This window comes from Schistocerca cancellata, chromosome 8 (assembly GCF_023864275.1).
Source record: "Schistocerca cancellata isolate TAMUIC-IGC-003103 chromosome 8, iqSchCanc2.1, whole genome shotgun sequence".
NCBI classification, from domain to species: domain Eukaryota; kingdom Metazoa; phylum Arthropoda; class Insecta; order Orthoptera; family Acrididae; genus Schistocerca; species Schistocerca cancellata.
In genome coordinates, this window is record NC_064633.1 from 501987459 (window position 1) to 502001819 (window position 14361).

Genomic DNA, 14361 nt, shown 5'->3' on the forward strand with positions numbered 1-14361 from the left:
ACTCGCGGCGCTGTCCAGCGCAGCTGTACGCGCCTATTGCTGCACGCAGAGAACGCGGGTTAGCATGCCAGTCAAGGTGCAGCAGAGCCATTACGTCATGCGCGCACCGCTAGCTCTGTAGACTTTCTCATACGATTCTACAAAACTATTAATAAAAAAGGATTTTTGTGTTATGTATAGCTTTATAATTCAGCTTTAATGTTGAGGTGCCACTAATCTCGCTAATGCTCATATTTATTGTGATATTCTGATTTAAGTAAGATTCTGCGCGAAATTAAAAAAAAATTGCAATGAAAAATACGACTCACTACATTTCTGCGTTTGTTGCACATTACACTATATGTTTCGGCGAATGATATAAGCTAAGATTATGAAATTCACTGTAGACTTAGAAGTTTTCTGTCTTCAATCTCGACAAAATGGAATATACGTGTCAAGTTCACCTCCGACTGCATATGTGTAAGAATGAAATATTTATAACGTACGTCATATGTCTCAAACCGTAGAAGATACCGAAACGAAATTTTGGCACTTGACACCACAGGAAGAGGAGAGTATTTTCCCATGTGAATAAGAACGCGACCTTTCTTATCTGCGTCGATATAGAGAAAGCTATACCTTTTACTTAACTTTTTTCACTTCAGTTTTGTCATTTTTCAAAAAAAGTCTTGGGTAACTAGTGGAAAGGGAATCTGCCAGTATGAAAGTAAACGTGAACGTTCTTTTCTTATATTACTGCACTCCGACACAACGAGGTTTTTTGTAAGATACTGACCGTTCTTCTCTGCTATTACTTGTTTAATAAGACACACTGTTCTGAGATTGTGTCGCAATAGAAACTGCAACACGAGTTTGCGCAAATTATACTGTGTTTAGACAAAAGAAGGACAAGAGAACTGTATCTGTTACTCATAACTGATGAAGCTTCTTCAAATGAGGAAAGATTAACAATTCTGTCAAAAATAAATCGCCAATTCTGTTGCACTTCTAGCGGAATTCTGCAATCCGCCGTATTTTTTATAGTGGATGACAGAAATGGAAACTTACCATAGGATTTTCTTCCGTTTTTCATTTGACAAATACGAAAATAATTCGAGAATGAGATTTTCACTCTGCAGCGGAGTGTGCGCTAATATGAAACTTCCTGGCAGATTAAAACTGTGTGCCGGACCGAGACTCGAACTCGAGTTCTAGTCTTGGTCCGGCACACAGTTTTAATCTGCCAGGAAGTTTCATGAAAATAATTCTTAGCAAATAGTTTAGAATTTCTGTTCCTTTCCCCATTCAGAGGAAAGTGGAGAAATTCATTCAACCTGTAACCTATTTTAATCTCAATTACTAGTCTCAGGCGCTTCATAACGTAATGAAAGAATGTAGTTCCTGAAGGGCATTGATAGATGGTTCAAATGGCTCTGAGCACTATGGGACTTAACATCTGAGGTCATGAATCCCCTAGAACTTAGAACTACTTAAACCTAACTAAGCTAAGGACATCACACACATTCATGCCCGTGGCAGGATTCGAACCTGCGACCGTAGCGGTCGCGCGGTTCCTGACTGAAGCGCCTAGAACCGCTCGACCACAACGGACGGCCATTAATAGATGGTGAAACGAGATTTGTTGTGGTTTCCTGTAACAACGTAAGTGAAGAAACTAAACATTTATTTTCTTAACAAGAATGTACTTTTGATAACCTACCGACATGATTTGCTCTCAGTTCCTCACTTAATAAACGACTGTTTCAGGAGCTTTAAATCGTGGAAAGAAAATCATTTGCTAAGTTTCAATACTGGCATACCCTTGTTAAAGAGACACTGGGATACAAGATTAGTCTGAAATTGCAACAAAATGAGTGATTTATTTTGGCCTGACTTGTTAACATTCTCTCCCCTGGAAAGCGTCATCAGTGGCGATTTTTGGCTAAAAAGTTTAACAATTCCGATGCAATTATATCCCCAATTTTGTTGCAATTTCACGGAAAACCCGTAATGCAGTTATCTTTAATAATGAACAGCTCCGAATGAAACTAAGCAAATGATTGTCTCTCTAAACTTCATTCTATTTCACATATGAAAAAAATACAGAAAATACTATGCGATGTGTCCATTAGTATCTCTATACAGAGTGGCGTGAATATTCTTACTACATTTTAATTCATCAGTGATATTGACTTTGGTGAATAGTTTGCAATGCTCCGCAAGTCGTTAGTGTGTTGACAGTTTCAGAGATAGGAAAGAGTTTTACTCGGCCGCTTCTACTCTACAGCAAAAAAAGTACTGTTTTATCAAAAATAACAAATTTGGTACCTGTGTATCTGTGGATAACAATGTTACCAAAACATGACAGTAATTTATGAACCGCTTGAAACGACTCATTAACGTTAAAATAGGTTGTAATTGTATGCAATCTATCTTCAACAGATTAAAAATTGGTTATGATGAAGAAGGTCACCGCTTCACTCTGAAAGGGGATAGGATCAGAAATATGGTACACTGTTTGCTGTGAATTGTTTTACATTCCTCAGATGAAGAACAAGGAGAAAGATCGTTCGATAAGTTTCATTTCCAGTCATTCACTATTAAAAATACGATGGATTACACGATTTCACCAAAATTGCAACAGTATTAGCGATATATTTTTGTCTGAGTTGTTAGCCGTTTCTCGTTTGAAGAAGCTGCGTCAGTTATAAGCGACGGTTACATTTCTCTTATTAACAAGTTTAATTTTACTTTTTTTATCAAAGCAATTATAAATTGCACTAACTCACTTTGCATTAACTATAGTGACAGAATCTTGAAACAGAGTATCTTATTAAACAATCAATAGCAGACCATTGTAATCACTACCTTTCGGAAAACCTCGTGGTGTCGTTTTTCTGTTACATAAGATAATAAATTTTACATTTGTTTCATTTCAGCAAATATTCTTTTCAATGACTGTCAGAAACTTAAAAAATTACAGTGCTGGATTGAAAATGTAAAACAAAAACCATAAATTCTGTTACATCGCCTTAAGATAACAGAGTTCCATGTCTTAACTAAAGAGCAAAATACTCTCCTCCTTGTGTTCTATCAATTGCCAAAATCTCCCATCGACATCTAAGATCGTTTAGAAGATATGAGGAATGTTGTGGATATTTCATTCTCGCTCCCGTGCGGTCGGAAGTGTAAGCGCTACATAAAATCCATTTTCTCCGATTGGAGTCAGATACACACCTCCTCCCAAGTCTAAAGAACAATTAAATGTCTTAGTTAAATTTTATTTGCAGCAAAATATGGTGTAATATGCATTAAATGTGAAATCATAGCCATCCATATTTTTCATTTTACACTTCTTCGAATTTCGCACAGCGTCTTACTTAAATGGGAATAGCACAATAAGTATTAGTATTATAGACATTCTGGGCACTTCACCACAAATATGATGTTTAAAGTTACAGGTAACGTGAAAATCATTTTTTTTCTGATTAGTTTTTACAAAATAGTTTGAGAAAGACTGCATGGCGTGCGCCTCGAATATGTCAGCGAAGATCGTCGCTAACTGGCGCGCTGAATGTGGGCAAAGAACGTCTCATTCATTCCGACTCGCCTGCAGGCACATGGCTGAGCTGGTCAGCGCTGCCACCCAACTGCCATTACGTGCTGCTTCATGAGATAACAAGGGTTATTTCCCTAGCTGGGTCAGGGTGCTTCACATGGGGGTTCACAAGCCGCTATCGATGTAGTCTTAACCAGTACATAATATTATATCTGACTTTCATAAAACAAACGCGATATTTTGATATTCTCTAGGCCACTCCTCACAAACTGTTAGTGATACATAAAAAATGAACAAGATCTTTTTGTAGGAAATTTAATGCAATTAAATTATGTACTGGTAAATGTTTTCTCTAGAGGCCAAGTTCTTGTGTTATTCAACTCAGCCCCGACGGTCAGAATTTATGAAAGGTTGCTCATGGCACTGCCTCCTAGGATTATAAAGAAATTTGCTACTGTACGAATTATTTTGCACATTCGACATTTTTTGGTCTTCATTCAGTGACTTTATTTAGCCAACAGGTTAGTCGAGCACTTACATGTCGTTAAACTCACGCTGTGTAAATTTTACCTAACAGTTTTGTGAATACTATCAGCATAAAATAAACAATTACACCATCATATACATCATGTCTCGTGACAATGAATCTACTGCCCCTGTAGGGTTAAGTTGGGATTGAATTCTCAACGTAATTAATTTTAGCATAACGTTTATAATAGTCAGTTTTTTTCCGTTACCCTCATGAGTATGTTTCATTGCTAACGTTAACGAAACACCCGACTATGCGGGTGGGATAATAGCACACTGAATATAAACCAAAGGACGCCTAATATCGGGAATAGTTCGTGTAGTCGGAAATTTTTGTACAGTAGTAAAAGGGAGTATGACGAACAACATACTAGAAACACTGACTGCCGAGGAAAGAGTGTAGCAGTGAAGGTGCATTTGAAGATAACTTTTGCATGTTTTTCTTGAATAACTGGAAGACCGTGCCCTCCTGTGAAAACGTATCTCATTACAAAATTTAACTACATCAAATTTCCTACAAAAAGGTCCTTCTTCATTGTTTTTCTGTAGGACTAATAGTTTTCGTGCAGCGAGACCAAAAACACGAAAATCTCGCGTGTGGTTTATGGATGACAGATATACCATTGCGAGTTGCATAATACTACATAGGTGTCAGCAGCTGAATCACCCTGTAGAGGCCGAATGTAGGACGTGGAACCTTCCAGACAGAGCGGAAGTTATACACGTGAACTAAGGCTTTTTAGGTAGCTCACAGTCCACTCGCCAGCGAAAGATCGAACCTTTTCTTCCAAGCAGCGAGGCTTGTAAACCGAGAAGATTTCATTCGTCTCTAGTTGACAAACTCGTCACCGCCCGCGTGTTTGTTTTACCAACATTCTACACTACTTCCCATTAAAATTGCTACACGAAGAAGAAATGCAGATGATAAACGCTTATTCATAATACCAGAACCGACATGTGATTACATTTTCACGCAATTTGGGTGCATAGATCCTGAGAAATCAGTACCCAGATCAACCACATCTGGCCGTAATAACAGCTTTGATATGTCTGGGTATTGAGTTGAACAGAGCTTGGATGGCGTGTTCAGGTACAGCTGGACATGCAGCTTCAACACGATACCACAGTTTATCACGAGTAGTGACTTGCGTATTCTGACGAGCCAGTTGCTCGGCCACCATTGACCAGACGTTTTCAATTGGCGAGAGATCTGGAGAATGTGCTAGCCAGGGCAGCAGTCGAACATTTTCTGTATCCAGAAAGGCCCGTACAGGAACTGCAACATGCGGTCGTGCATTATCCTGCTGAAATGTTCCGCAGGGATCGAATGAAGGGTAGAGCCACGGGTCGTAACACATCTGAAATGTAACGTCCACTGTTCAAAGTGCGCCGGCACGGTAGCTTCGCGTTTTCGGTCAGAGGGTTAGCTGCCCTCTGCAATAAAAAGACTGAGTTAATGGATAAACGACGAACTGAAACGGGTGCCTTGCGACGTCCGCCCTGAGCAGATCCAACGAACTAAAACGGATAAAATGAGATTTGAAAAAAAAAAGGTACCGTCAATGCGAACAAGAGGTGACCCAGACGTGTAACCAATGGCACCCCATACCATCACGCCGGGTGATACGACATTGTGGCGATAACGAATACACGCTTCAAATGGTTCAAATGGCTCTGAGCACTATGGGACTTAACTGCTGAGGTCATCAGTCCCCTAGAACTTAGAACTACGTAAACCTAACTAACCTAAGGGCACCACACACATCCATGCCCGAGGCAGGATTCGAACCTGCAACCGTTGCGGTCATGTGGTTACAGACTGTAGCGCCTAGATCCGCTCGGTCACTGCGGCCGGCATATATACGCTTCCAATGTGCGTTCACCGCGATGTCGCCAAACACGGATGCGACCGTCATGATGCTGTAAACAGAACCTGGATTCATCCGAAAAAAATGACGTTTTGCCATTCTTGCACCCAGGTTCGTCGTTGAGTACACCATCGCAGGCATTCCTGTCTCTGATGCAGCGTCAAGGGTAACCGCAGCCATGGTCTCCGAGCTGATATTGCATACTGCTGCAAACATAGTCGAACTGTTTATGCAGATGGTTGTTGTCTTGCAAACGTCCCCATCTGTTGACTCAGGGATCGAGACGTGGCTGCACGATCCGTTACAGCCATGCGGATAAGATGCCTGTCATCTCGACTGCTAGTGAAACGAGGCCGTTGGGATCCAGCACGGCGTTCCGTACTACCCTACTGGACTCACTGATTCCATATTCTGCTAACAGTAATTGGACATCGACCAATGCGAACAGCAATGTCGCGATACGATAAACCGCAATTGCGATAGGCTACATTCCTACCTTTATCAAAGTCGGAAACGTGATGGTACGCATTTCTCCTCCCTACAAGAGGCATCACAACAACGTTTCACCAGGCAACGCCCGTCAACTGCTCTTTGTGTATGAGAAATCGGTTGGAAATTATCCTCATGTCAGCACGTTGTAGGTGTCGTCACTGCTGCCAACCTTATATGAATGCTCTGGAAAGCTAATCATTTGCATATCATAGCATCTTCTTCCTGCCCGTTAAAATTCGCGTCTCTTGCACGTCATCTTCGTGGTGTAGCAAATTTTAATGTCCAGTAGTGTATTAGAAACGACAACAAAAAATTAAGTGTATTTGTAATGCTATATTGAAAAAATTTAGTTGACATGTATTCATGAAAACACCTTTGAATTTATGCAGTAGACTCTTTGTGAGATCATCCCAGACAGTTTCAGTACGCTCGGCGTAGCTGCGTCACGAGTCCATAGCGTCATTTTGTAGACGTCTCTAAAGCAACGCGTCTTTATACCTCTACAGACGGCAGTTGGTTTCTCCTACAGACGTTAGCGCTTCGCAGTTGAAAGCTGTTAAAATTGCTGCTAGGTGTTAGGGATCCCCTTAAATTGACTAGAATGTAGGAGTGTCTTAGTAGTAGAGAACAGATTTATTAGAACTTCATGCATAATGCGGTATTTTTTCACACATCTCATGGTCATGAAGTCATAAATACGACATCATGAAACACGTTGTGAATATAGTTGGTGGAGAAGAAGCAATAAATTTAGACGTAATGAATGATGCGAGAGTTTCTCGAGCATCTCACTGTTTGTCTTATTATATCTCCTTATCTGAGCCTCGTATTGCATCTTTTCTCCCCCTGTATGATATTTAGTTACTTGAATGGAAAATCCTGGCCGAGAGAAATCGCTTCCCCAATATTTTAGCACAGATATCTCCACACTCCTAAGTATACATTTACTTACCATTCAGAATTCTCAAGTCTATAAAACAAAATACTTAGACAGTTACAGTTCATAGTCATACTTTGTCTGCGTCTCGGTGTCGAAGTCAGCACCCGGAATAAATCTCTGTGGCTCTGTACAATTCCGGGGATCTTCGACTCTGTAAAGGACAGTCAGAGACACAGTTGTACAGCGTACTATGACACACTCACTCTGCAGCAATAGAATCAGTATCCAACTTGTGCATTAATTAATTAAGTCCAGAAATTAATCTCTCAAAATGGAACATGAACGATCGTGGTGCAGGCTCTACTGATTTCCCCAGATTTCCCTACGAGTTACGACACACCAAATATTGTTCTGAGCCGCAGACAAGGGATAAGTAAAAATCACTAAAGAATTAGATGTATCTTTTCTATCAATGAAATTATATTTCTCCATAAATTATCTTCGTAGCTACATTCCAGGGTACATCAGTTTCTTGTATGCGATGAAATGTTATCGTAATTATCAGATTTCATTCAGTATTAGAAATGTCAGTTTACATCAATGCCGGTAATTATATTTCCGCCACGATCCTACTCTCCACAATTCGAAATCAAAAGTAAATAAGTCCATAGAACACTTAATGTTCCACATTATATCCACACAGTTTTTATACCACGAGTCAGAGTTAATCTCTCTCTCGCAGTCGTAATGAGTCTTTGATCTGTGTGGACCACTTGTGCAGTTACACATAATCATTTGAACTAAGCGAGAACTAGCTGACAGACAGTGTGATACTACAGTACAGTGATATAATGTTGTAGGTATATTAAGCAGTGTATGTGGGTATTGTCTGCGAAAATTATTGTGTGTTATGTTAGGAGCAGAGAAGTAATAAAGGTAAACTTCATGAGTAATGCGCCAGTTTTTCACGCATCTCATTGTTTATGACGTCATATCTCTTGCGTCTCATTGTTTATGACGTCATGTCCACTGACCTATGACAGGTAGGTAGTTCTTACCCGGGTAGTAATTGATGTCTGGCATTGAGGGCTATGTGTACTAAGGTTGGTTGAAATAGAAAGGAAATAGGAAAAGTCTGTTGAATCACAAAGCCATATCGCCAACGTCGATCTGCGGTGATGTGCAATGAACGTCATGCATTGTAAATATTCATTGCACATTTTTGACATCTTCGTAAATGACACTCTTGACGATTATTTGAAAATGGGTCTTGGCCCCAAACAAGTCGTCGAATGAATAAAAAAGTAAAATTTTTTAAGTTGTAATAATTTTTCATTCTATAGAAGTAATATCTGGCTTTCCCCAAGGCATTGTTTAAGGCGTCTGCTTTTCATGACCCACGTAACCGATTTAGGAGAAAATCCGAGTACCGCTCTTAGATTGTCTGCAGATGGTGCTGCCATTTACCGTTTTTTAGAGTCAAAGAAGATCAAAAGTAATTGCAAAAGATTTAGACAAGCTGCCTGTATGGTGCGAAAAATGCCAATTGTCACTAAATAATGAAAAGTACGAAGTCATCCACATGAGTACTCCGTCGGCAGGCCACGACTGGCCTACCGGGACCATCCGAACATCAAGTCATCCTCAAGGAGGATGCAGATAGGAGGGGCGTGTGGTCAGTCCTCCCGGTCGTCATGATGGTATTCTTGACCGAAGCCGCTACTATTCGGTCGAATAGCTCCCCTTTTTTTTGTTTGTTAATCTCATTTTGTTCTATATTGTTCGTTGACTTTGTTCGTGGCGGACGTCTTATGGCACTTGTTCTGGTTGTTTGTTGATCCGTTCACTCAGTTTTTTATTACAGAGGATAGCTGAATCCTCCGACCGAACACGCTGAGCTACCGTGGCACGGCTGCTCCTCAATTGGCATCACGTGGCTGAGTGCACCCCGAAAAATAGCAACAGCGCATGGAGGCTAGATGGTCACCCATCCAAGCGCAGGCCACGCCCAACATCGCTTAACTTCGGTGACCTCATAGGAACCGGTGTATCCATTGCGGCAAGGCTGTTGCCTATCTACGGGACTACCAGAACGAATCCGCTAAAATTCGGTTACACGATAAGTCGCACAAATCTAAAGGCTTTTAATTCAGCTAAGCACTTAGGGCGACTGTTTCGAATAAACTAAATAGAAATTAACACGTAAATAATGTTGTGGGTAAAGCATAGCGAAGGCTACAATGTATTGGCAGAACACTGAGGAAATGCATTGTTTCACAAGCTGCGACATTGTCGCGAATAAAATATTGACCCGTATATACAAAAAGTTCCCTTTAATTTACGTTTATGTTCACAAACTCTTTGTTAACAGAGTACCGTTTTCGGTCTAAAATGACCATCATCATATCTGCAGCAAAAAATGGGAAAAACATAAACATAGATTGTCTACAGCTTAAAAACAATAAATAGACCATAATGAAAAGTACTGTTGTTGCTGGGATCTTCAGTGCTGAGACTGGTTTGATGCAGCTTTCCATGGTACCCTATCCTGTGCAAGCTTCTTCATCTCCCAGTACTTACTGCAACCTACATCCTTCTGAATCTGCTTAGTGTATTCATCTCTTGGTCTCCCTCTACGATTTTTCCCTCCAGGCTGCCCTCCAATGCTAAATTTGTGATCCCTTGATGCCTCAGAACATGACCTACCAACAGGTCCCTTCTTCAAGTTGTGCCACACACTTCTCCTCAATTCTGTTTAATACCTCCTCATTAGTTATGTGATCTATCCATCTAATCCTCAGCACTCTTCTGTAGCACCACATTTCGAAAGCTTCTATTCTCTTCTTGTCCAAACCATTTATCGTACATGTTTCACTTCCATACATGGCTACACTCCATACAAATACTTTGAGAAACAACTTCCTGCCACTTAAATCTATACCCGATGTTAACAAATTTTTCTTCTTCAGAAACGCTTTCCTTGCCCTTGCCAGTCTACATTTTATATCTTCTCTACTTCGACCATCATCAGTTATTTTGCTCCCCGAATAGCAAAACTCCTTTACTACTTTAAGTGTCTCATTTCCTAATCTAATTCCCTCAGCATCACTACTATATATGCGTTTGTGCATACCTGTTTTATAAAATCAAAGTCCTAATGTACTGCAGCCATAGTAGCATCGTCAAATGTTAAATGCAAAATCAGCACCAGCATCGTCAAATATATAAATAACATCATATGTACGAGTCATGTTGTCAGTAGCACTACTGTTCAAAACAAGCTGCCGTAAAGTAGCCACAAGATGTTTGTGTTGTTAGTTCACCAGATGTCGCTAATGTAGGCATACACTAGTTTTCAATGATTAATTGAACAGCCTTAACTATAGGGGGATACAACAGTTAAAGATACTCGTTCCCAACAGAGCATCACGACAGAGCAAAATCATTTCTGGCCCTCTCCATCACTCAACCTGTTTCACGAGGCCCTTTTCAGTAGCAGAAACTTGACCGTGGAATGACTTCCCTCATTATATCAGACGACTAAAAGTTTCTACTGTTTCAAAAGGCAGTTAATAACATGTCTACTGAAGCAACAATATAGTCGACCTTTGTCCCCATACACACTCGTTATACCATTTCACTATCTCCCCAATAAAATCTTCATTTCCAATGCTCCCAGCTAGCGAAATCTGTCTAATTTTCTCTCCCTTAGGACTCTCTGTGTGATAAAGTATCACTTTCGTAACTTATACTCTGTATTATTGTTATTATTAGCGGCAGTAATAGTGGTAACATTGGTAGCAGTAGTACTCCGAGTATTATCTTTATTAATTCTTTTTACTAGTTAGTCACATTGTTTCTGCACACCTTCAGATTATTTCCAGTTCTACAATGCTGTCTTATTATTATTTGTCACATTAAAATTGTTCTTATTTTGTAGACAATTACTAAGTGGAAAAAGTGCTGCACATGTGAGACTCTGGACCGATACAAGAGAGGACCTCAATATCCTAAACTGATCAGTTTATATATGCACTTACAAGAAAATATATACTTACATTAACTTTTTCTTCTTGTTTGAGAACGAAGATTTCTTTTGTAAACTACATTTGAGTTGTTGAAAATTGATCTCACACTCACTCCTCCGGTGTACAGACCACCTCGCTCAGAGGTAAGGAATCCCTTGCTCGCGTTTAGACGGAATGTAGCCACGAAATTGCGATACAGCAGGAAAAAGTTCGGACTAGCAAGTTATTCGATTTCGATATGCTGTATTTCATGGTCTGTCCAATGTTAGCTGTGGATTTCGTCCCGTCTCAATTTATAGTTTAGCAGACTTGGTGAGGTTCCCGGTTGCTCCAACTAATGTCCAGCTGTTATTTTTCAAATATACTGTGACAGTTTTTTTCCAACTGTTTTAAACTGATTTTATGAAATTTGTAAAGTGCAATGTTTATTTATTGCTGTATATTGAATAACGGATTTCAAACAACGCATTACAGTACGGAGAGACACGTGAAATTTAAAAATTCTACATATGCTTTTAAAACATTTAATAATGGGCTGTGCCGAGCAGACTTTCTCATGACATTTTGTTTCACTGCAATATTATGTTAAATGTTTATACATGGTAGTTTTCATACCACACGTTTTCAACTGCAGTTACTGTATTTCAGCTGTCAGAGGTTTGCTATGTGTAAATAGCTGTCTATATGTGTCAGATATTTATCTTTCCATTGGAAAATATGGTAAATATACTGAATTTACCCTTGGAGTGTGAACACCAACCTTCTCATGACGTTTTGTGTCAGAACAATATTTAAAATATAGATTCGCCTGTGTTATTTTACGATTTAGATACGTAGCTATTAATTCAACACGGTTTCAATCTCAGTTACGTTATTTCAGTTGTCAGATGTTTGTAATGCGTAAATAGAAGTCATTATTTGCTAGTTATTTATCTTTCCATTAGAAAATACGTGGAGTACATTGCATTGCCATGCTCTGCTGTTCCTCAGTATTTATTCTGTGAATAAACTAAACAAGTACGATTTTCCACCGTAAACTTGCACCTTCACTTAACAATATATCAACGTTTAGAGGCACTGGTGTCTTATCAAGAAATAGCCCTGCTTAAGGGTGGTGTTGTCCTACAAAGAGAGAGAGAGAGAGAGAGAGAGAGAGAGAGAGAGAGAGAGAGATGACACTTGCATGGGCAGTAAGAGAGAACTGCTTGTAGGTTCACTATGTGTTAAAGACATCATGGAGAACCAAACGACGTGCGGCTCGTGGAGGAGGATTCTGCACTGCTGCCAGCCGTTCACATACAGTGTTTCGTATCCTGGAAATTCCATTAGGAATATTTTGATGTGAATTGGATTGTTTTCTGAAAATCAGGTAGCTGTCTGATGCGTACGGGAACTTACTTCCCCAATCCTGTACGGCACCAAGAAACCAAATGGAGAAACCGCATGGGCAGAAAAACAGGTCTTATCTCCACCGGCTTCTGTAAACAATTGTAATACGCCGCCCAGAATACGTAAAACACATTATCGGGGATCGCTTAGGAACGACTTGGAGGGGGTTCAAGTTGCTCTGAGCACTATGGGACTTAACTTCTAAGGTCATCAGTCCCCTAGAACTTAGAACTACTTAAACCTAACTAACCTACAGACATCACACATATCCATGCCCGAGGCAGGATTCAAACCTGCGACCGTTGCGGTCGCGAGGTTCCAGACTGTAGCGCCTAGAACCGCTCGGCCAACCCGACCGGCACTTGGAGAGGGTTGAAAGCATAAAACTAGTTTTAGCATTAACGTATTACAGCCTGCTGTTCATTGGTTGGGGGGTGGGAGGGGGGCGATGGAGGGAAGAGGAATTATAAGGGAATGTAACTTATCCACAGAGGAACTGTCTTACAAAACTTACGAAAGATTCTCGATTACTGCTCGTTTGGCTGATACCCTTATAACGTTAGATAAATTGAATAAATACAGAAGAGTCAACTAAAAGCGGCACGTTTCGTCAAGGAAAAGAAGGGCGAAAGTGTTACTGAGCCGCCCGACAAACTCCAGTGGAACACGCTACAAGACATGCATTATACGTACGTCACGCAGAGGTTTGTTGTTGAATTCTTAGAGTCTTTGCTGTTGAAATTCTGAAAGCATACCTTTCAATAAGAGTCAGCCTGTATATTATTTCCTCCCACACACGTCTCGTGAAATGATCACGACAAAAAAAATCTGAGAAATTAAAGGTAATGCGGGAATGGTAGAATCACAGTCTTGCTGTAAGTACCCTCAGATATTGTTAGATGTCTTACGCAGTATAGATAAAGGTACCACGATGATCTAGCGGGAACAGAAAGGAATGTTAGGTTGTTTGACCAGCAACAAAGGGTCCTGGGTGCCAGTGTTTTAAGTTTTGAATACAAAATATTCAGCAATGGTGATAAAAGACTAACGGTATAAACAGTCACCCTAATTCGGCCAGAAGTCTTGACACGGAGGATAGAGGAGCAGACACCGATTCGTGGCATCCTCTTGCCCTTGGGGTGTGAAAATGCCCCTAAAAGGCGGAAGAATAAGCAGTGATCGGGGCATCAGGGTACAGAAGGCAATGTAAATCTCTGCATTAAAGACATAAGAGCATATCCATAGGGGACATGGCGTTTTAATTAAATAAAAAAAAGGTTAATGGATTTGAAAATGAATGAAAATGTTGCTTTATATATTTTTGTTATTTTTTCTTTCAGTACGAACTTTGTTGTAGAACAACTTATTTACGTGTGGTAATAAAAATTCATTTAGACAGAATTGTGGTTCATGGTGTGGGTTTCTGTAGTCATGTCCTAGTTCATGAAGCACGGGCAACGTATGAGTGGCCAAGTAAGTGGTCCCGACAGTCGGGATACCTGTTACTTTGGAATAAGGCTGGGCAACTCGGACATATTCTGAGTAGTGGTCACCTTTGTGCTCATACGGCAAAGACTACCTAATCCACCGGTTAGTCCCTCAGCCGTTAGGGGTAAAACCCAATGGGACTCGGGGCAA